General features: G+C 41.5%; 1 protein-coding gene across 2 annotated transcripts in view; it reads right to left on the bottom strand.

Moving 5' to 3' along the window:
* rbfox3a (RNA binding fox-1 homolog 3a) overlaps positions 1-24789 on the bottom strand; it is a 546624-nt gene that overhangs the window by 513293 nt on the left and 8542 nt on the right. For both annotated transcript variants that reach the window (XM_016677950.1, XM_016677951.1), the window contains exon 3: positions 11396-11751. The gene's annotated coding sequence lies outside the window, so the exon portion shown is untranslated. The remainder of the gene's footprint in view (positions 1-11395; positions 11752-24789) is intronic.

Here is a 24789-nt window from a genome sequence, read left to right as displayed (position 1 = left end):
GTTTACCTAAATTTGAGCAGGTGGAAGCTTCTGAAGATATTCTAATTAAATAAAAACTAATAAAGGGATTCTGTGTTGCTTTTTTTACTTCAATAACTACTAAAGTGGAGTTACTTAGCAACACCTTAGATTGGGCAACATGAACCCAACACAAAAGAGCTTTTCCCAGCAGACGTCTCATTTCAAAGGCAAAAATATTAGCTGCTTAGATATAATAACTGATATTTTAATATAAACAATGCTAAATATATATATATATTTTTTAAAGATACTGACGTCTAAATACAAACTGACACATTGACGTTTGCCTGGACTGCAGCATTTCCTTCGGCAGCAGCGCTACAATAACAGATGGTGAATTTTTTAAACTGGCAAATACATTCAGAAAAAAAATGCTACCTGGGCTAATGCTACAAGCTAACACTACAGGCTAACACTGTAACACTGATGTTGGAAAGTAATTTCACATTTCAAGAATAAATTTTCTGAATGGAAACATTTATCGACAGGTTTGGTTCTTTTTCACATCATACGAGTCACATGATCTACAACCGGATGTTGCCACTGACGCAAACCCCAAAGAAGAAGACAGGAAGTAGTTGGAAGACGACGGCGCACCATGTTTTTTATTGTGTGAACAGGCTTATTCACATATGATTTTAATTACGTTTCTTATTTATTGGAAACACCGCATTCGTGTAATTGCATTTCTTCCAACATTGGCTGAATATTGACAAGTAAACGCAGCTATAAAATGTCATAATATGCCTGGAAAATGCATGACACCGCCCCTTTAACTCCTCTAGAGGAGTCAGAGTTAACTACCAACTGTTAGCTGGTGCCTGCAAAATGTCCAGGTCTGTACCAGAGGATGCCACCAGAGGACCACCAGTGGTACATGCACCTCAGGTTGAGAACCCTGACCTTAGAGCAGCCAGCCTGCTCAGTGTGTGTCACTTTGACAGGACAGTCCCAGCACAACTGTCACTTCGCTCCCCCGTTACAGGTGGTCCACACAGGGGAGCTGGCAGCTCTGACGGACGCCTCCTCTAAGGGATTTATGGGAAATGACAGCTCAGGCTACATAAAGCCGGCGTCGTCTGGGGAAGGAAGACAACACAAGTTCCATAGCATGAATGCATGGGGGCTGACACGAGCTGAAATTTACTTCCTCTGGCCTGGCAGGCGGTTTTGGTTGGAAATGTGCTGTTCATATATTGTGGCATAGACGGAGTGGGAGGCAGTCGGAGCCCCACCTTTAATCTACTCCCTCTGTTTGTGGTAATGGTCTGCAAGCCTTTATGCCAGCAGGGGGAAAAAAAGAGAAAAAAATCACATTTCTTACATGGCTGCCTCTTGATGAATTATTTCACATTTCACTTACTTACCGTACCTTAGCAAAAAAAGTTAATCTACATCAGCGACGTTAAAGAAAAATTTCACAGCGAGGAAATGAACAGCTCCCCTTGTTCAAACTCGAAAGGTGTGGAGCGTGCAGCTCCTTTAAAAAAAAAAGTCCATTTCAAACTTCATCATTTCAACGTCTGACAGCACATGTGAATGCACACGGGCCGGGCCAGCCCTCTGATTCTCTCTGTATTTAAATATGGACCATCTTTAATTGAGCAGAAAGTGCTGGGGAGAACAGTGCTGAACTAATACAGAGGCCGAAATATCATTACGCTGATGGAAGCCGGGCTCTCTGACTTTTATTGGCAGCTTGCGAGCTAAATGTGTGGTTCAATTCTGAGGCGGCCATAGCTGCAGAGGCAAAGTAATCGACTTTGGGACAAAATGGTGTGGAAAATGACATGTAGGCCTTTGCCTAAAGCCAACCTGGCGCTGGCAGAAATCTATCAGTCAGGTGCACACCAACATTGGCATTTACACAAATGTGATTTAGTCGACGATACTGGAGAGCTGATGTGCTGGACCAGTGCTTTTACTGAAAGAAAACTACTATTTCAAGCCATGCAATCTGCTCCTGCTGCTGGAAATGCCTGAGCGGCTGGTTTCAGTTTAAACGCCGTCATGTTTTGAGAAAACTCTGTTTCACATTTAGAACCTCGCCGCATCTTCAGCAGATTCAGGTGACAATACCCTGAACTTTATGAGTTTTAGAGTTTTAAGTCTGCGCTCGCATCGTTTTGTTTTGCTGCCGAGGTGAGTGGTTTTGGATCAGTGCTGCCAAAGTTTGGACACATGTTTTGCATGGGAATGAAACGAAAGGATGCAGACCTCTCCACCCTGTTGTAATATCAAATACTTTAAAAAGAAATCACGATTTATGCTTACTATAAAAGAAACAAAAAGAAAGAAACTCAACCAAAATATGAATTTCACCTTTCCAGGAAGTTAATAAATGCATTTAATAACGAGATTTGTTCTGTTTTTAAGGTTTTAAGGATTAATACGTAAAGAATAAATAAAAAAATTCTAGAAGTTCACTAAAATTGTTAATAAAAATAACAACAGTTAAATAAAATATGATGTGAACCACGAATAATCCCATATTGTCTACTACTGTACATCAGCAAAATTAAAGATATTTAATACGGAGATATTTATTGTTTGAAATCTGTTATTTAGGTCATTCAACATTCAGATCGCTGCAATTATACAACCATACATCTTTGAAAAGCAGAAGTGGAGACTCCTGCACAACCAACAAGAATGCAGCAAGTGGTTTCTAGATGGTAAGTCAACAGCAACATGCTCATCTTTTCCAGCAGGCATTGTACAGCGCATGCAGCGCTGGAGCTCACTTTGGGTTGCTAGGTAACGGGGTGGGCTAGGCTGGGGCCTGCTGATTTGTGATGTTATATTCTGAGTGTTTTTGAAAGGGCTTATTTTCCAGAGACCAAAAAACATTAACTTATTGCCAACATTTGGGTATTTTTTTGTTTTTTAAAGCGTTTGGGCTGTTTTTAGATGCAGCAGAAACCCAAATGGAAGAACAAAAATATGCAAAATTTGCATTTTAAATGTTTCGTCCAATTTAAAGAATGTCAAGGATAGGTTGTAGTTAAAGGAACTTTGTGTGAACCTCCCATGGTAGCTGTGAATAGTTTTCACAGGAGAATCAAGGATTCCTTAAACATGCATGAAAGAACGAAATTAACGACCCAGATAATATTTATGATGAAAGAATAACATAACATAATGTGAAGCTGTAAAAGACAATTTTGAATCATAGCTCTCCTTTAACTTTGCAGCAGGCTCTCATTCTAAGCATACATGTAGTGACAGTGGAGAGGAAAACTCCCCTTTAACATGAAGAACCAGAACCAGCAGTCATGTGACTCCTACGTCTCCCAGAAGCCCCAAAGTGCCTCGACCAAGAAAGAAAACGCTAGAAAGCAAAAGAAGACAATTAAACACGAGTAATCTGACAGAGATTTTTGCTTCCTGCTTCGGGAAAGTCTCAACTCCAAGTATTACATCAGCTTCTAAACCTCAGATGCAGAGAGAGCTCCCAGCAGCAAGCCTACAGTCACACCCACACACACGCATACACACGCATACACACGCATACACACTTGCTGAACCACAAAGCAGATCAAGTGTGCCTGGAGAGCTCTATAGAGAGGCCAGTTTTCCTCATTAGACCGCCTGTGCACCGCTCTCCAAAAAACCCCTCGCTCTAATCACTGTCACCAGACCTCAGCTGAAAAACAGATAATTAATGTTGGGCCCTGCCTCAATCAGCCTCCATGCTAAACAGCTCGCTGTACGTGTGTGTGTGTGGGTGTGTGTGTGGGTGTCTGCATTAGTCTATTTGGAGTCTGTCGATGTAGGCGCCCCCTCCTCCTCTACACCCCTGGGGAACGTGGATGCTCAAGCCGTCCACAACAACAATTTCTCTCCGGCTCACATTAGCTCACAAACAGCACATGTAACGTACAACTGGAGACGTTACAGGAGGAACATTCCTCTCTGACTACAAAAAAAAAATAAAAAAAAATCAGCTTTTATTCCAGGGCTGCTTCTTCTCTGACTCAATTGTCTCGCCCTTTTTGCTCCACGGCTGCCCTTATAGCTCCCCTTCACCCATTTATTACATGGAATGGACTTCTTAATCGAATGCTTTGCGGAGCAGATTTATTTATGTTCTCTTTTCCCTTCCTAAAGGCAATTATTAATATTTTATAAATATTTGATGATACTTTGTGTGACCCTGCAGAGAATGACAGAGAGGAAGTGAAGGTTAATGCTGGGGGTACCGGCTGATTAAATGGAGACCAAGTGGCTAAAGCCGATGCAAGGCTGCCATAAAGTTTCTAATAAAACGAACTGAATAAACACGGTTCGCGGGAGAATTTGGCTGTAGGACTTTAACAAGGTAATTTACAAAAACATATTTCCCTTCTTGGCCTTTGATGATAACAAAACGTGAAAACAGTTTGGGTTTATTTGCCCTGGTTTCATATTTCTGTCTGAGGGATTACGGCTCACAGACTCACTTTGTGGAGGAGAAACAAGCAGCATCAGAAAAACAAAAGCATTTCGTTTCAAAAGTTATAAATACATTCCTTCCCTTTTGTTCTCTTGTTTGATTCAATATGTTTTGCATAAATAAATATAAAAATATACAGTTATGTAAAATAAATAAATACAGAACACCCTCTTTATTTTCAAGGGTTTTATGTACCAGAATACAAAATGCTCCAGGTTAAACAATTATTTAAATCACTAATAAAGTTTAGAAATAAACGCAGCATGCTACCCAATGTTGTAATTTAACAAATTATTCATTAAACAATAGTACAGTCTTGTTGTGCCAATAGGAATTAAGATTTGTTAAATATATAAAATCATCAGCAATGATTGGAGAGAAACTGTTTCCTGTCCACCAAACTAGGACAGTTTCCTTCCTTCCTTTCAAAACAAAACATTTCATTTATTATTTATTTTTTTAAATTGATTCTAGACAAATTTTATTTTGTGGCATCAGGGGGAAAAGTGTCTCTTGAACTGCAAAGGCTGCAGACCCTTAAGTGAGCACTGTCGTGGCTTGTGGTCTTTTAAAGAGGAGGTTTTTCCTCTCCACTGTCACCCTGTGCTTGCTGAGAGAGAAATAACCTCCAGTTTAAATACTGGCTTTAAACAACATTACAACAGTTCAATTTTAAACTAAAAAAATTACAAATCTTGACTTTCCTTCTGGTTTTTTACTTAAAGTTTGAACACAGTTGTTCAACCTTTGAATGCTATTGAATATGAAATGTATGTCAGCGCCCCCTACAGGGTCACAAAGTAACAACCTGATATCTGTAAAGATGTGTTTCATTAACGGTCTCAGAGGACTAAAGAACAGAAAGTAAAATGTCCTCTTCAATGTCTACAATCAATCAATCAATCAATCAAATTTTATTTTTATAGCACATTTCAGCAGCAAGGCATTTCAAGGTCTACAAAAACTACAGCATGTAGTTTTTGTAGAAAATGCAAACTAGAACTTGTTTTACATTTTATCTCATATTAAAACATTTTCATAAAATGTCACAGAACAATTTAAAAACATTACATTTTCATCCTGCATCTAAAACAGGAGCGTCAAACTCATTTTCATCACATCAAGGTCATGAATGTCGTCAAACGGCAAACTGTTATATATTATAGTTTCTCAGTCAATACTTCTTAAAATGTAACAATTTTTAACATCCTCTCACATTTATGTAATTTGGTCCTGTACAAATAAAAATGGATTTGACTCATAATATTTGAGCCCACAATCTTAAAGTTGAACTTATGTGGCCCTATAGAGCCCAGAGGGCCACATAAATGGTCAAGGCGGGCCGGATTTGGCCTGGGAGCCTCGAGTTTGATCCCTGTGATCTAAACAGTTGAACTTTTCTCTCTTGTTTTCCAGGGTTAAAAACAAATCGACAAGCTGGACATTTTCTGTATCGAATCCTTAGAAAACTTTTTATAGTGGAACATTTTAAAAACAGAAAATAATTGAAATTAAATACTTGCTAGAAGTTCTAATTAAAATCACAATTGATCACATTATTAGCTTAGATGAAAGCAGCAGAAACTAATAACAGATTTCCATAAACCCAAAATCAGAAAGTAGTTTCTCTAATGCATCGCTCTGAGCTTTTCTTCAAAGTTTTTCATTAAACTATTTAGATCTAAGCAGAACTTAAAGACGCATGTAAAGAGCAGAGAAGCAGATCTGGTTTAGTTTGAATCCTGATGTTTTTCTTCATGGTAGAAAACACCAGGAGTGACAAGCGGTCAACAGGAAGGCTCCACATCTCCACCTTAACACTGCAGAGGGCCAATTAAAGGCTCAACAACATGGATGGCGTTCCATATATAACAAGGCCTAAGAAGCAATCCTGTCAACTTGCAGGGTGGGACATGTCAAAGCTGGAAATCAAGAGGAAGCCGCGCCGTCCGCGGTGCTGACAAGAGCAAAGCTTCACGTTACTGAAATCATCTGGCGAAGAGAAGGAGCCTGCATTTCTGCTGCTCATTGTGAGAGAAGGCAGCCCTCACTACCTCAAGACTCAGTGATTACCATGCTGCTGACAAACACAAATATATTTTTAGTGCAACACAATGCGCTAAAAATATGCACCTGGTCTATTTTTGACTAAAGCTGTGCCAATCTGCAAAGAGTCCGACACGGTTTCATGCACAGGATCGCTCTAAAGAATGAAGTCAGTCTGCATAATGAAACACACAATGAAAAAACACAAAGTATTCCTGAGTGTTTTTGTCTATTTTCTACTGTAATAATAACAGTGCACTTAAAGTACGACAACCGACTTACAAGTAACTTTTCATCAATACATTGAAGCTTGTTTTAAGTCGATAATTCCCCATTACTGATAAAAAAGAACTAGTTCCACTGTCATCTCACTTATAACAAGATATTTTTATATGTTAAGAGTTAAATAATCTTCCAGAGTAATAGTTTATGATAACAATTTATGTTCATATCACCATATCCCATCCAGATGTTCACTTACTACAGCACTCCACACCAAGTTAATGCAAGAACAGCTGCTGGTGATGGGATGCATGAGCATCACAACCCACCTGGATCCACACTGCAAAAAAATCAAAGTATTTATATGGACTCCTTGCAGTGTGATGTCACGTTTGAAAGATCCTGCCCACATCTCCAAAAAAAGCTGCTAGCTCACAATGACTAGCATTGGTTTCAGCTGTTATCAACATAAATCCTAAACGTATGACTGATATAAAATAAAAATGGACGCAGAGCTTTGCTGCCAATTGTCAACTAGGTAACAAAGTCAAGAAAAAGTTTTATTAAGAAGAAAATACTGAAGGAGAGGGAAGCAGAATGTAGATGTGAGGTGGAATAAGATGCGTTTCGGTTCAGTTAAAAGATAAAAGAAGGCGACCTGAACACCACCTCTGACAGATCGTCAGCAGAGCAGGTGTTTAAATGAGCTACCAGCAGCGACAGCTAATCTACCACAGCGATCACTTATCGATGATCGCAAAATAAACATGAAGACTAAAATCATGAAACTGTAACGGACTGAATGTCTGCTCTTTGTGTGGGAATGTTTGAGCGTTTTTCGGTGTTAAATCCTGAAACAATGCGGTGGCATTGTTGTCGGTTGCTATGGCAACGGGTCTGCGTGTAGCATAGCCGACACAGAGACGTAGAAAATAGTCGTTTTGAGTTGTTCTTCAACGGTTTTCTCTGTTATTTTTCCCTTTGCTTTGAGGCACTTCTCTAAATTAATAACACCTGCATCTCCAGGTTTCATTTGTTAACGGATCGTTCCACCGCAGCAGCGCGGCTAGAATGTAAAAAAAACGTCCTCTTGCCATAGAGAGTTGTGCACAAGCACTAAATTTACAATAACATGTAAAGGATCCAAAGGGCATGTGGAATATATTTCATCTCCAGCTTTTATTTTGCACAAATGATGTCTGTAGCTGCTCTGTTCGTGTTTGTAGATGGTTAACAAATACCAAATCTACAAGAAACTAAACAAAACATGAATCTTGAGTCGGTTTACAACTCTTCAGTATTTTATCAATGAGTCTTCAACCCTGCAATTACTTTTTCTTGCATACTTCTGTAAAGCAAGGCTATCCCTCCCAAGCTGTCAGCAAATCAACTTTTTTTTCTGGCTTCTCTTTGACAGGAAAAGAAAAAAGTGTTTTAAATATTTGCACCACATGTCCTTCATCAGTGGATTGTTGCTATTCATGATTTTTTAAACAGGCTGTTGAATGCAGTGTGTGACAATAAGAAAGGAAACAACCTCACAAAGCATGAAAAGCAGCATTGACCTCCATGCTTTGCAACAGCAGCGGCACCACAAGTGTCAGAAGTGGAAGCCATGCGGTCGGTTTGCATCTCTAGCCAGATTTCAGCAAATTAGTGAAATTCAATTTCTCATTATTCAAGATGTGCAGTTAGTGGATTCCAATGTCAATAAGTTAGTTGGAGATTTTCAGGGCAAAAAGAGAAGAAAATGAGGAAAACACCCAGGAGCTGCTGAAGCCCAGCTTCCAGAGGATATAATTTAATCAGAAACAAAATCTGATTAAAATGTTTAAAAAGCAGCAGCATGCAACATTTATTGACTCCCTGAAAGTGTCTTTCTTTATACATTCAGACATGACTGAATAAATGATTTAAAGCTGACATATATAATTCGACCTTGTCAGGAGCCCCCACCCGCTTCCTGGTGCATGCTGTGTAATTGAGCCTTCAGGGAGACTGGGAGACTATCTGGTCCCCACTTTGTAGGGATGTGTATTGATGGTCAAGACTGGTAACCAACTATCTAATCAATAAGTGCATAAACACACACGCTGATGGAAGTAAATATGGTGTGACAGGAGCTTATCTCGCTTTTACAAGCCGTCTAATAACTGCACAGCTCAGAGTAAAGTTAACAGCACCTCTGGGGTACCACTGAACGATATGTGTAATTAAATATGTTTCCTTGCATAAAAGGCTATTAACTTTTTCCTCAATACATTTCAGCACAATGACACAATGAGGAAAAGCCCCATTTAAATTGGTCAGCGACTCCGTCAGACGCAGACGGGCTCTCTGCATTTAAATTACATACAATTCACATGAAGGCCACAGGCAACTCGGAAATGAGAGTTGCATTAATTGAGGGAGTTTAAATTACTTTTTGTGATGTGGCTTTTGTAATCTTCCTCCGCTCCAATTTTCTCCAAAGTTTCTGTTGCAATGTTAAAGTCTGAACTGATCACCTGTTCACTGCAAAAACACAAACTAAAAATAAGACAAAACTAACTTATGAGTAACTTTTCAATGAGATATAGGAGCTTATTTTTGGTCAGACATTGCTTAACATTCATAAAAAAGAACAAGTTTCAAGTGTATGTTTGCATTGCAAACTCGACTTGGTAAGATTTTGTGTTTTTGCAGTGTAGCAGGTGAAGTTACATTTACATTTACTCAGAGTAACTAAGTAACTTGAGATGTTCAAACCTGTAGCAATGTAAAACACAAAACAAGAATTACAATAAACAAAGAAAATCAATCAGTCACTTGTTTAAATAAAAGGTAGCACGGCTTGATGAGACAGGAATGTAGAAAAGTTTAAAATTTCTATCAACAATTGCATATAACATACACTTTTAGGTAAACATATATGGGAAAGTGGAATAATCTTTCAGTAGAACTAGAACTTAAGTAATTGCTGACTTAAAACAAGCTACATCTTGTAGAAAAATTACTTTTAAGTTGGTTTTGTCTCATTTCAAGACATTTGACTAGAAAGCAGACCAAAAGTACTTGGTAAGATTTTGGGTTTTTCAGTGTTGAAGAGAATTGGGAGCAACCAGAGGAGGAAAGGACACGTAATTGTCTTGTTTACCTTGATTTAATGGAGTGTGCTCTTGTTTTAAACCACCAGGGTTCAGAAAACCTGCCAAGGCCGGGCAGACCGGGATGTCAATCTCGGCCTTTTTATTCTGTTTTGCTGACACATCTGCAACCGGAGGCTCGCCGGGTCCCGAGAGCCGCCGTGTGTTTCTAACGCTCCAAATCAATCCCTCATTTAGATTCAGCAACTCGGAAAACATGAAAAATATCACCTATGGCGGCGGAACATGCCAGAAAATCATTAGAATTAGAAACGACAAGACATGTAATTGCAAACAGCAAACCTCGGCGTACTTGTGATTGAGTTTTAAACATAGATGTGAGGAGGGGGAAAGCAATCCACGTTGAGCCACATCATAAAAATGCAAATGCTTCATCTCTCACTCCAGGAGTTTGGAGCTCAGCAGCAAATCTAATATACTGCGGGGTGTTTAACATATATGTGTTTTCATTTTCTACATTTGCTCTTCAGACCGTCTTGGCAAGTGAAGTGCTGCACAATATCCAGGGCTTTACAGATGTAATAACCGGGAATGCATGGGGCCAGAGCCGTGCAGCGGAGGCATTAGGGCCAATGGGAGCTCTTTAAATCAGAGAGCGGCCGTAAACACGCCGTCTGCGTCGCTCCCCGCGCCGGCATTACCGGCCAAGCTGATGACAAGTGCCGAGCAGCCCCTCCAGTGCCTTTAATACAGCAAAGCGTTCTCCGGAGGGAATGCAATCTGTGTCCTCTGCACAGATCCACTGTCTGCACTTCCCCGCGTGTGTTTGAGCTCCTATTATGCTCTCTCAAAATGGGAGAAGGAAATAGGAAAATCGCCTCAGCCAGAGATGAACTAGAGAATAATCAGAAAATAGTGTGACGCAAACGGAGCATTTCAGTCCCCGTTCCCCATGCCACCAATCCCCCATCACCCCCGGCTGAGAGCTAAATAATAAGCAGCGGGGACGGTGCCATTGAGAAGAAAGTACGCCCCTTTCTATTGGTTACAGCAGCTTATACGTTTAGGATGGGAGATAAAAACAGCCTCGCTTCCCCTCATGTGGCGATCCCACATTCCTTTATTGCCAATAAAAACACGAGAGGTGCGCAGACAAAAGCAGCTCCACACATCCAGACCTTCTGTTTTAATGTGAGAAACAAAGACAGATTAAAACACAAGTGTCCAAAAAGTAGACAGCAGACTTCCTCTGGACTGTTTATGCTTGTGTTTGGTTCTGACTACGGTGTCAGCTGCAGGAACACAGAAATAAACACGCTTCAACATATTAAGACAGAGAGATAGAGAGATAGAGAGAGAGAGAGAGAGAGAGAGAGAGAGAGAGAGAGAAAATGCAGTTCTTTTGATTTCTATTTTTGCCCGCCTGGAAAAGACAAAGACACTTGAGCAGAGGATGGATGGCGAGCGCGTGGAGTGAAGTCAGTGGAGTGTTTGAAGTGAAAGCGCCAGACACGTGTGTGTGTGACACAAAGTGTGTGTGACAGCGTTAAGCCTGAGTGAGAGGTGAAAGGACCGCTGTACTCACAGTTGTGCTCTTGTTTCCCTGTGGTCTGCCGGCGTGTCAGAGTTTCATCCTCTCAGCGTCTCTCCCTGGGCTGGGCTTCCTCTTCCTCTTCTGACCAAAAGGTGTGAGGAGGAGGAGGAGGAAGAGGAGGAGGGGATACACGAGCAGAGCGCTAAGGAATGAAACTGGAGAGAGAGAGAGAGAAAAAGAGAGAGAGGAAGAGAGAGAGAGGATGAGGGAGAGAGAGAGAAGGATTCAGAGGCAGGGCGAACGGTGGCTTGCGATTGGCCTGTCAGTCCGGGAGAGGGAGCGTCGGTCTCGGCGGTGCCTGCATCCCAGTCCGTCTGCTCCGATTCAAACACCTCCAACGCCGAGTTCTGCAGAAACACAACACACTCGCCGTGAATACACACACACACACACACACACACACACACGCTCGCGCGCTCGTAGACAGAGGAAGGGAGGGTTGATAGAGAGAGGCAGATGTGTTCAGAGGGCCGATGACAGCTCCAAGCTGAAGCTTCTCCTTGGCTCCTCATCAATGACAGGTACTGAGGATCAGGAGGCAGAGGGAGGCTCCCACACACACACACACACACACACACACACACACACACACACACACACACACACACACACACACACACGCACCCTCCTCACCTCCCCATCTCAATTACCATAGCGGCCGTAGATGTATTGGGCTTGTCAGCTCTCACGTACGGCTGATGAGGAGATGTGGGCTAACTTATCTCATCTAATATAACCCAGCTATAATCAGACAACACTCTGAGCTCATTTATGGTCAGGCTGGACAGACATCATGGGCACCTATCAGACTCTCACTGAAAAATATCATCTTATTCATGCTAAAATAATCTAACGTACATTTTTCATTTTGATTTTGATAGCTTCAGTGCCACTCAATACTGCAAAAACACAAAATCTTCTAGTGAAAATCTATTAGTACATTTGAAATTAGACAAAACCTATTTACAAATAACCTTTTTGCAAGAAATAGGAGCTTGATATAAGTCAATAATTGTTTACTGTTGATTTCTTTTAAAGTACTAGTTCAACCAGCCGATTATTTAATTCATAAAATGTCTCGTTAAACGTGAAATAATCTGTCACTAGTACTGAAGGAGTTATTGACCTGAATCCAGCTCCTGTTCCTGCTGAAACATTACTTGCATAATAGGTTTGTCTTATTTTAAGTGTACTAAGATATGTGAACTAGAAATTAGACAAAAATACTTGGTAAGATTTAGTGCTTTTGCAGAGTAGTATTTACCTCCTTTGATGATTTTCCACATTAAACCCCAAGCAGCAATCCATTGTGTTGGGTTTCATGAGGAAAGTATCACTACTTTTTTACTCAGCTCAACACAGCTAATAAAAATGTAGCTTCTGAACATATTTTTGGCTATTTTGACACTGTGACTTTTAAAACCTTTGGTATACCTTGAAAAAGGTAGCTGGCAGGGTAGCCTGGAAACGGCATTTCAAGAAGGGAGGATTGAGGAAGGCCGGGCGAAGGCATGGAGACCGAGACAAACTCCAATTAGCTCTGCCTGGGTCAGAGAGCAGCAGGTTAAAGTTTCACAGGGCACCAAAAAATGGTTGGAAAAAGGAAAAAACACTCAGGACATCTGCAGAGATCAGAACGTTCAGAATGAATCCAGAATATAACTGGGATTCATGACACTGTGGACAGAATCTGACTGATTCCACACCCAAAATACCTCAAAAACAAGATGCAGTCCAAACAAGAGCCACTGTCAAGGATATTAAGCCTGACATTTCTGCAGTTGACGCCCAGTTTGCAGCCGAATGTCAAGCGGCGGGATTTTTTCCCCTCATTAAGTGTTGCGCCCGGTCAACAGCAGACCGGCTCCAATCGGCTCCACACAGTGTCCCATGAATCCCATCTCCGTCCTCTTCACTCCACCAAATTCAATTAAAAAGAGAAATTGGCAATTAGATCACTGTTATGATCCTGTAACAATGATCTAATCTGTAATTCATTGGCTGCTGTTCCCGTGGGGAGGGAGGGGGTCGCTGCTTGATGGAGTGGCTCGGAGACTTCTTGGCATTCACCTCGGCTTGGGCGGCACGCGATGCGGCGGGCGGGAGGGCGAGGGTACGCGGCGCTCCGGTGCAAACAGAGGCCTCAGTAGTGTCACCTCCGGGGCCTCGGTTTGCCCGCGGCAAGAACGCAACCTGTGACACACACTCGTTTGTTTTGCTCTCGTAGGCATGAGAGCTCATTTAGCAGGTCGCACGTGTAATCCAAGTGCGTGCATGAGGACGCGGAGAGTCACAGCTGGTGTGCAAAAGGCAGAAATGTACACAAACACTTTCTCCTCTCTTGGGGAGGGAATTTTTTTGCTCGTTAATTGAATTATGTCAATTCCATGTGGTTAATGAAGGGTACGGGGGTAGTTTGCCCTTTCTGGGGCTTCAGGCTAACAATCACATTGAGGCAAGGTGAGTGGAGGAGGTTGAAGAAGCTTGAGGTTGCAATGTTTAGACTGGAACCAGTGTCTTGTTACCACCTTTCTAACTGGAGTCAAGCTGCCACATGTGGACTGTCTGCAACATTTAGAATCACCGCAGTGACCTGCGGCCATGCTGGGGATTTGCTATGTAAAGGGCTTGTTACCTGGCAACATTTAAAAACATTTTCAGCTTTTTCATCTTATCATAGTGATTATATTTAGACCCCAGATAAATGCAGCGTCCTTTACTGGAGACACGCACACCCACTCGGAGTCGACAGGAAAGCCAACTCACTATCATATAAAGGAGGGTGTGGGCTCGCGACACACACACACACACACACACCCACACACACATCCAGGAACAGTGTGATTGCTCTGCTTCGCTCGTTTAGCACTTCTAAGGCAGAGATCCCCAGAGGCCAGCCATCACATCCAGTTACTGTGGCGCACAGACACGACCGAGCCCCACCTGGCTGCTCTCACCTCAATCTGTAGGAGGTAGGAGGCAGCCGCACCGTGTCGCTCGCTTTCTCACTTACTCACACACATCATTCACCACAGATCAAAGATGTGGTCTCACACACACATACACACACACACATGCTGATATCTTACGCCAAAGATCAAGAGGACTTCTGACTATGCAGACTTTCACCAACACACCTTTACCTGCAATTCAACCAATTTCCTCTTGGTCCAAAGTCACATTGTTGAAACTGCCTGTGGTGACTGATACCTGGCAAAGGTGTGTAAAAAGCCTTCAAATCAACGTCTGTTTTTACAGTAGCATCCAATCATTTTGCATTCTGCGTAATCCATACAGGAAGCAGGTTCCTACCTGTGCCAGTCAGAGGTGAGTGGTTGGTACAACCTGAACAGATCGCCAGTTTATCACACTTTAACACAGAGACACAAAGGACACACAACCATGCACAAACAAGGCCAGTCCAAACAAATTAAGGGTTCGATTGGACTCTTTCAAAGGCATATATAATTTAAGGTTAATGCTTTAGCATTAGCTTCAGTTAACATCTGTACAGTTGTAGTAATTTAGCGTTAGCAGAACTAACTTCACATGTAGCGATGCCCACCTGTAGTTTTAATATCCATATCTCTGTATTAACATCAATTTGATGATCTGAAACATGCAAGTGTGACAAAAAGCAGCCAAACATTAAATCTGTAGGTTAGGAGATACTGTTATACAGCTCTGTGTGCGTTAAACAAAGCAACACCCTATTAATGACAACACACACAACTGCTGCCTCCTGGTTTTATTTCATATTCTCAGATAATTTGTCTAACACATTGTCTGATTTAACAATACTGTTAAACTGGTTATTTTGAAAACTTCGCCATCTGTCTCAGTTAGATTTACGTGTATAATTAAAGGTAAAATATAAGAATTATACATTTATCGTTACCAGCGACTTGGAACCAGAATATCTTGTGAGAACCATTAAAAGCAGCCTAAATACCACAGATGGAGAACCGTGGATCTGTCGGTCTCACTGGTTCTTCCTGGGAGGTGTGAAGGAGCTCATGAATCCCCAGCTACCGAGCCTTGAAGAGTGGAGAGAAAATTATTTCATCCCCCAACTAACTTTAACAAATTTGCTGTAATTAACATTAAATGAGTAAAATGTGTCAGCGACAGAGCGCCGGTGAGACTAACAGATGGTATACTTGGGAAATTGCTTCATTAACAGACACTCCTTAAGAACAGGACTAATGAGACAGAGCTGCTTTGACTGCAGAGTCATGCTGATGGCATCAGGTGCTGAGAGGAGGATGTAATGGCTTGCTCAGGGGTGCTACCCCAACAGATGCAAACAACAGATCGCTTGATTGGGAGTGTGTTCCTTTTGTGTGAAAGTGTGGACGGGTAAGAATCGAGGGCTGAGCGTTGGGAGGGAGGTAAAAGATATGGAGGAGGTCTGGCCGGTGATTAGTGAGCTCCCTTGCTGGTTGAGCCTGACTTGTCACAGGTTGACATGGGATGCAATTATAGAAGGGAAGTTTCCCAGCCCCTCAGGCATGTGCCAGGCATGCTGTCAAAGCCGGCTGATGTGTGGGCTCTTGGCACTGCCAAAGGTGTCACAGGCGCTTATGTGTGCACAAAACTGCTGCACACCCATAAAAACTGACCTCAGCTTTTTCACGTTCACGCAGTGATGTGTGCTCCGGAGCCAGCGCACACGCCTTACCTTTTGTTTGAGTATTACGTGCAGTTAAATCCTACTCCACTCCCAGCCTTCCCTACATCTCACTCTTTATTTCCTCTGAAGCTATAAGTAAAAGCCAAAACACTCTGCTGGCTCCTCACGCTGTTCCCACATCTTCTCCTTTTCCCATATCAGCCTGCGTATGACTCTCCCAGCAGCGAAAGTAAGCTCTATAAGACCCAAGGCAAATTACCACAGCGGGACACTGCGTTTCTGTTCCACATGCTTCCTCTTCCTCTTCTCTTTCTCCCCTCCCGTCTCCCTGCATGTCACAAATCAAAGTGTGTACCTCGACACTGGCTGCACGTCATGAATTCAGCGTCCTCCACTGGTAGAGTCCCGTCTTTCATTGAGCGTACTGCAAAGGAAATGATCCATGACATAAAAAAAGAAGGATCATACCAAAGAGAAGTGATGGCCATCTGAACTTTTGTCCAACCTCTCCTTTTATTTTATCAAAAGTACCTTTTCTTTACTTCAGAAAATTGATTGTACAAAGACTCCCATACTACCATCTAGTGGCTTAAAAGCCATGCTAGTGGGCCATCAGGTGTGATTTTCCACTTCAGACAAATTTTTTAGGGAGCGAAATGGTCTGAAATTGGATCCTTTGGCAGCTTGCAGTTCCTCTTAACTAGCCTTGGGCAACAAAATACTGAGGCAGCGCTCCCCTGCTATCATTTCCAGAAAGTTCTAAAGATGGTGCCCTAATCCTCGTTGAGGGGCAGAGAGGCAGTTCTTGGTCTGAGCAAACAGCCAGCCGTACTCGCATACAAATATATTATAAAACATGTTTACAGGGCAGTAAGCAGGGTCAAGCCATGGAAAGTGTGATAGCAGCGAGTTAGCGGGCCTTTAGAAGTCAGGGAGGTCTGCAGCAGTGGCCTGCTGTTGTTGTTAGCAATAAGCCAACAGGACGCGTCCCTATGTCCTCTACTTGCACCCCACTGTGATCGCGCAGCAGGCGAGCATATGATGCCTTCCTGCCCTGAACAGTTCAGACCTGCACCGACACAAAGAACAAGAGCTAATTAAACAGGATCTTAACGGGGAGTAAATTATTTAACGCTGCCCACATGTCTTTGTGACTTCTTCCTTTTGTTGCTTCTGCCCCGCTCTTTCACCTCGCTTTTTCTTTTGGGCTGTTTTACAACATTTGCACGACTGCTCTTTCATCTCTTAAATGGTGCCATTCAGCAGCCACGCCACGGTCGTCAAACAGTCACAGGGACAAATGCAGGGCCGGTGAAAGATAACACTGTTTTAACTTGAGAAAAGGAGAGAAGCACCGACAGCCTTTCAAATCAATGTGGACGGGCGACAGAGCTCTAGATACCGCCAGCATCCGGTTGGACCCCCTACTTGCCTTTAGAACAGCCTTAATTCTTTGTGACAACAAAGTCATTCAAAAAGCTGCCAGAAGCACTCATGGGAGGCTTTGGTCTGTATCGACATGATATCCTCACACAGTTGCCTTATATTTTTAAGCTTAATATCAATGATGTATGGTTCCACCCATCCCTTAGGTGCTCTGGTGACTGTGGAGGTCAATGGAGATCAACAAACTCATTGCCGTCTTCAAGAAATCGGGGATGACCTGGTTAACAGCAGCACTCAGGTAGGCTGCGGGTGTTTAAATAACTAGCTAGGAGCCTAAAGTATGCCAAGAAAATATCCCACACCATTACATTACCAGTAGTGGTTTGAACGGTTGATATAAGGCATGATGGGTCCGTGCTCTCATGGAATTGGAGACATTCCGATACAGGCGTTTCTGGCGCTGAATGCATATCAAACAGAAAATAAGTTAAGAAAATTTTCCTTTTTGAGTTTTATACCATGTTGTACTGCTATTCCCTCATTAGAAACTTACCTGGAGTTTTGCTTCGATTCCTTCATCCATGTTTGAGGAACCCTTGAATATCTGGTGACAACCATTTGGGAGTGCGTGCAACGCTTGCTCTCACCAAGCGGTGCCCATTTCCACAAAGTTTCTCCTGGGAGCTGCAGTCTCTAGCCAAGCTTCTGCCTCACTCAGCTCCTCCAGACTAGCAGCAGCAACAATTAGCCAACACCTCTTAAGAAAGGTTACAAACAATAAAATAAAGGAGCACTGATGTTTGACATGTTGAGGACGCAGTGTCAGAAAGAGAAGGAGCTTCTTAAAGAGACAGAGGCCCAACTTCAATGTGTCAAACTGTGAAGTCATTTTTTTTTTTATTAAGTCATGTTTAACATGTATCCTGAAGGTAACAGTTCCTTGACTGTGGAACATACATAATATTGTCCTTTTAAGCAAATGTGCGTCTTATTCTAAACATAAATAAAATTTTGACAGTTTTTATTTATTGAAAAATATCCAAAATGTGCCAATCTGAGTTTAATGACTTTGAAATCGGTGCATAAAGGTGATTTTTCTGTCCTGAGCAGAACCTCTGAAAGTTGCAGCTGAACTTGAGACTCATCAGATGAGACAGCATATTTCTGTTATTGTCCAGTATGGTGATGTGCTTTTCTGAGTCAGCCTTCTGTGCGACTTGGTGGTGATTAAAGAACAACAGATGTACCTAAAAAAATGGATAATGAGCATATTTTCCCAAAACAAAGTAGTAAATTCTCTGCTGTAAAACAGAATTTTTGGTTTGTTTGTGCTTCATTTTCAAGCTTCACCCACATTCTGTGTATTTTGAAATGAAGAAAGCCGTTCCTTTAAGAAAGCTTTTTGCTGATGCTGTGCTTCAAGGCGCTTGGCCAAAGGTTCACAGGGAAACTTGTGCATTCATTCACCCAGCAGGGGATGGCATTTTCCATTTCTTCTCTTCTGCTTGTGCTCTTTTTTCCTGACAGCAGTGCTCTCTCTGGGCCAATTTCAGACTTTCTGATCACCCAGTGCACCAAGCACATCTCTCATGGCTGAAGGCGACTTGCTGCTAAACCTGCCTGGAGTAAATCAGTGACCCTTGTCAGGTGAGACAGAGATCCACTGTCTTGTAAGCAGAAAATTATGAACTAAAATATTTTTCTCACACAATTAGAGATGAGCTTTGAACTATCTCAGTACAACAGGAGCAACAAAACAAACTTGATGAATGAAATATTTAACTAATTGTTGCTGCACTAAAAGCTTTAGTTTGCAGTGCAAACACTTGTCCCATCAACATTATCAGAACTTTGAACCGATGAGAATTTTTCAGCTGACTGAGTCTCCCTGTGGCAACATTAAACAGCCTTCAGTTCAGCAGTAGGAGATTTTTCTGCATGAAATCATGCTGCTTCACGCAGGAAATAGGCACCAGTATCTTAATTTTGATGTGTTTGTGCCATGAATGTCATATCAGTAGCTGCGTTTCCATTACAAAAGCGCGTGAAACTTTGTCGATATTCTGCTAATGTAAAAAAAAAAACACAACTTCACAATTGCAGTGTTTCCATTAAGTAAGAAACAATTAAAATCAAAGGTGAATACGTTTGTTTGCACTGATAAGTCATTAGAAAACATGCTGCACTATCTTTGTCCATCTACTTACTTCCTGTTGTCTTCTTTGTCTTTTCTGGCAGTAGTAACATCACATGACTCATGATGTGAAGACATGGTTTCAATTACAGTTTTACAAAATACCACCTCATCCTACTGCATAAACTAAAAAAGCATGAGTTTTCTCAAAATTGACATGTTTCCATGAACCAAATCTATTTTCGTAATTCCAATTTGTGCAATTATATGATCAATGGAAACACAGCTACAGTTATTTGTCCAGTTGTCTCCACTTCCCACTCTAACTTTTTTACTTTATGTGTTTTCCTTTGGTTAAATAAAATAGGGCTGCAACTAACGATTATTTTAGTAATCAATCATTCTGACAATTAACCGATTTTAAAAACTGGTATTCTGGAGATTTCATATTCAACCACTAAAGCAGTTTTTGTGAAATATTATAAATATGTTAAAAAATGCAAACAGTCCTTTTTTAAATAAGTAAAACATTTTACTGTAACAAATGCTCCTTTCCTTTCCTTCAGTAAAGGAAATGAGCTGTTTTGTTGCCGGTGGCAACACTGAGCAGATGCAAGAAAAAACAAATTCATCATAACTAAAACTGTTTTACAGTTGAGTGTTTCATCAGAAAGCTGATTTGGGGTTGAATTGAGAAGATCAGTATGAGGTTTCCAGAGCATATTAAGACAAAGATTTATGCTGAGTGACCAGGAAGGCAACATACGGAGGTCTAACAGTGCCAAAAGGCAGTGGAAGCTTCGCTGGAGGTTTATGTTTGGCAACAAAACCAATGAGTAGATTGTTTCTCAAATTTTGAACTTAAACCCAATGTTCACTATGCTTAAAGCTTGGCTGATGCAGAGAAGCCAACCAACAAGACAATGAAGTCTGAAACAAATTCAGACTTGTTCATTCAATTCCAGCTTCTGTAATTATTCCATCCTGGAAAGAGAAATATAAATCAGTAAAAAGTCCCAAACGAAAATAAAATTAATTCCCATGATGAGTATGTACACTTCCAGGACCAACTTGATTGGAAATTTCCAGATTTCAAATACTGTGTGATGAAGCAATTAGCATGATGACTAACTAACAAGTGACAGCATCTTGCAACCGACTTCGTCTCATTAAAACCGATAAACATAAACCGCTCCATGTTTGGGCTGTGAATTCAGGTCCAAATTTTAGTCAAAGATCAACTAAATTAGCTGAGAGGGTTGAATAGCTCAACGCTGAGTAAACAAAATATTTTTCTGCATGTCCATTTGAAAAATGGTCATCCTCTGAATATCCATCCATCCATTTTCTGAACACCCTTGTCCCTCAGTGGGGTCGGGAGGGGTGCTGGTGCCTATCTCCAGCTTCCTCTGAATATTTACAACAAAAAAAAAGAGTTAAGATATGGAAGAACATGGAGGCTTCTCGAATGTCTGCAGAGGATGCTTGTGTAAAACACCAGTGGGGGAGGGGTCAGCGTTCAGCATCACCTACTTCAGGCATTTTCTAATTATTGAAGTTAATGGTTTCAGCGCAGCTGAGCTCTGTGGGTGGGTGAGGGTATTCTGCACAGAAACAATGACCACTGTTCCACACCAAGGTGTATTTCTGTCACTTGTAAGATTCGCAGGACCAGAGGAGCGCTCCATGTCACTGACTGGTATCAGTATCGCGGGGTGCCACGGGGACTTGGGGCCTACTTTGCATGCTTTCACTTGACAGCATACATGCTCCGGTATAAAGGCTACATGGCTTCTTGGCGCTGCAAGTTCTTCATACTTGTCTGAGCACTGAAACCTGCATATCTTATGGCTTTTCAGGCCTTGAAATATATTTTTATATATATTTTTTTCCTGGCTTGTTTTATTGAAAGAATGACAAATTTGGAGATTTGGAAATTTAGAGGTCCAAGACTTGCAGATTAGCAATGCCAGCTGTGACTTTCCATTTTCCAATTTATTATAAAAACGTTATCATGGTCAAAAGGAAGTTTTCTGACTGCAGTATTCAAAATCAGAATAAAAATAATGTTGGCATGGAAACACAGGCCAGAAACAGACCAGGGACATGCAACCATTTTTGTTCTCATGCTTTATCTGAGAGCTCAGATTAACAGTGAAGATTGAGAAAACAAAAATGATTTAGTTGTTTATTAAATGATCTAATGATCGTCACACTAACAGCTGAAATGGACAATAGACACATTTTAAAATCTAATCAGAATTTGCAAGTCTGGGACATTTTAGCTGTTTCATTAATAATTAATTTAAAACACGTCTTTGCTCCTGTTCACTGTTTTAACTGGACATCAAATTTAATCCAACTTGTTCTGATGACGTTTCAGTCAGAACCACAGGTCGGGTCCAGGTGAGGCTGCCCGGGCCCAAACCTGTCCATTCACTCTGCTGAATCTACACCGTTCACAATAACAATAAATCAATGATAAATTAATTTCCATGTGAACAACAAGGAGATCCTCTTAATACCGTTGAAAAGCCGTCGTTTTAAAAAATGCTGCAAATATTTGCTACCCAGTACGGAGCAGTTAGTTTACCCTGCTGCCTGTTTTCTGTGCCAAAGCTGAATGATGAATATTTTTTGAAATCCAATTTTGGTTCCAGAAACTTCATAATCCGTTTTAATTATTGTTATGTTTGTTATTCTGGAGACTAAAGTCTTTTTCAGTTCTAGTGTTAAACATTCTTCAGAAATGTAAGATTTTTTTATATTTGATTAGGTATACTTGCATTAATATGCCGCTATTATTGTAATTTTATTACCTGAAATAGGTCTGGAAATGACAATAGTATCACTTATTGCAATAATTACTCGGACAATTTATCGTCTAGCAAAATATGTTACTGTGACAGGCCTATCCATGCATCTTTAAGTAAATGACTAAACTAAGTCAATGTTTCCTGTGTAAACTACCATATATTGAATAGTTAGACACTATAATTATTTCACATAGATCCTTTACCGCAAATATTATTCAAATTTAGCTCAATCCTTACGATAGACCTGTCACGATACATTTTGCTGGATGATAAATCGTCCCAAAAATGGTTGCAATAAACAATAATACTATCATGTTCAGACCATTTTCAAGTCAAATCTCCAAAATAAAAAAATTAATTAAATTAAAAAAACAACAGTTATTAAAATAGAAGTAAAATTGCATTTAAAAATATAAACCATTGAGCTTAGACAGGAAAAACAAACTAAATCCTACTGGGTGTCAAATGTCTGCAGCATCTTTCAAAATGGCTGCTTTTCAGCAATATTGACAGGGAGCATCTCTTTAACGATTGTTGTCCAACTGGAAATTATTGAGCTCATCTTAATTCATCATGATTGATTTATTGTTTTTAGTGAGGCCTGACTGCAGATAAACTGTCTCTATCCCTGAGAGACGATGCTGCACTGAAAAAAACCAGGAAGTTGGTTTTTTTTTAGACTCCATTAGGAAATAAATGCCAGTGCATTCTAGCGTGCTTTGCTCACTGCACAGGTTATGTTATGTCTGAATAATCTGGGGCATATTCATTACGAAAACAACACTTTACTCCGGTGACAAAATGATGTTGACCTTTAGTGAAATCGAATACTTGCAAAGCGTGCCTCATTGTTCAAAGATAATAGCTGGGCAGCGTCTCCTGCGAGGCAGATGATGCTGCTGGCAAACGGAGTGCCAGCCTCGCAGGCGGTGGTTGAAGGACCCGTGATGACTCATTCCTCATCGGCGTACGGAGGAACCGGGCGACATTCTGCTGCAGCTGCCGATGTGAATGCGCTTCCTGTTGCTGGTCATTTTTACCTCACTTAGATAAATGCCAGCGGCTGAATCTTTTTGTCTCCGCAACACCTGGCTGAGTTAACCTCGGCTAGGTGTTGCAGAATAAGGAGCAGGAGAAAGCGTTTGTGAGAGAAAGACAGCAGGCAGCCACCCTAAAGGAGCTTTGTTCATTCTCCAGGGAAATTGCATCACGTATTGATCGGTGCTCCCTCAATCTAATGGACACAGGGGGGGAATTGCTCCAGGCAATTGGGAAATAGGGTTGAGAATAACAAGGAGTCATTAAGGCATAAAACCCAGGTTAGTCACCTGAGGACCTTTCACCTGCCTTCACATGCCTCTGGAAGCAGCCGGCAACAGCAGGCAGATCGGTGGAGGAGCGCCGGGTTCACAGACTCAGACAAGCATTTGTCTCCATTACAGCCCTCACATCGGCAAATAAACAGGGGAGACAGACAATCATTCTACATTACATCCATGACTATAGCACTTTACATTTCCTCTCAGCGTAACAGACTCCCTGGGCCATCTCACAATCCTCACATCCATTTTTTACACATCCTGCCACTGCGTGTGCACAGCCGGCGCGTTCAGCAGCCAGGGATTTCCACCGCCGCCGCAGCGTTTGTGTCCCTTTCTCCAAGGCAGAAACAGTGAGATCAAAACAAGGTCTGCATCCTAACCCAAATCTGTCACGCCATCATTGGTGTCATACGACTTCAAAACAAAGCCGAGCGCCAAGCGCAGCCAGCGCCATCTCCTTCACAGGGCTCGGTCCGCTGAAAGGGCAGCAGAGACGATTTTTCAGCCTCTGCTGGAGCGAAGCCACATTTAAAAACAGGTAAAGATCGGTGATAATCAGAGTGGAAGGAAGTGGGAGGATCTCAGAGGATTTATCCTGTGGATCTCACAGCTGGGTGAAATGATGAACACAAGACAGAATAAGATGTTCAGCCTCTTCTTCCTCATAAATTTAGAAAACAACAGAATTTCATCAATATATTACAGAGCTGCAGCTTGTTGTTTATGCTCAGATCTAATACTGTTACATCCTGAATAGTAGTCTAGACTTTCATTTAAACCAGAGTTTTAAACTATAAAAACAATAAAACCTCTGATACATTTAAGTGTGGAAAAAAATTAGTTTTACTGCAGATATTAAAAGATGGAGACATGGAGATTAAAAAAACAAGATGGATGGATGGATGGATGGATGGATGGATGGATGGATGGATGGAATAGCAGTTGGATGGATGTATTCACGATTGTATAGATGTATGAACAGCTGGACGGATGAACAGCTGGATGAACAGCTGGATGGATGAACAGCTGGATGGATGAACAGCTGGATGGATGAACAGCTGGATGGATGAACAGCTGGATGGATGAACAGCTGG

The sequence above is a fragment of the Poecilia formosa genome, unplaced genomic scaffold (assembly GCF_000485575.1).
Source record: "Poecilia formosa unplaced genomic scaffold, Poecilia_formosa-5.1.2 Scaffold170, whole genome shotgun sequence".
Taxonomy (NCBI): Eukaryota; Metazoa; Chordata; class Actinopteri; order Cyprinodontiformes; family Poeciliidae; genus Poecilia; species Poecilia formosa.
The sequence above is the reverse complement of the archived record's forward strand: the minus strand, read 5'-3'. Positions and strand labels throughout refer to the sequence as shown.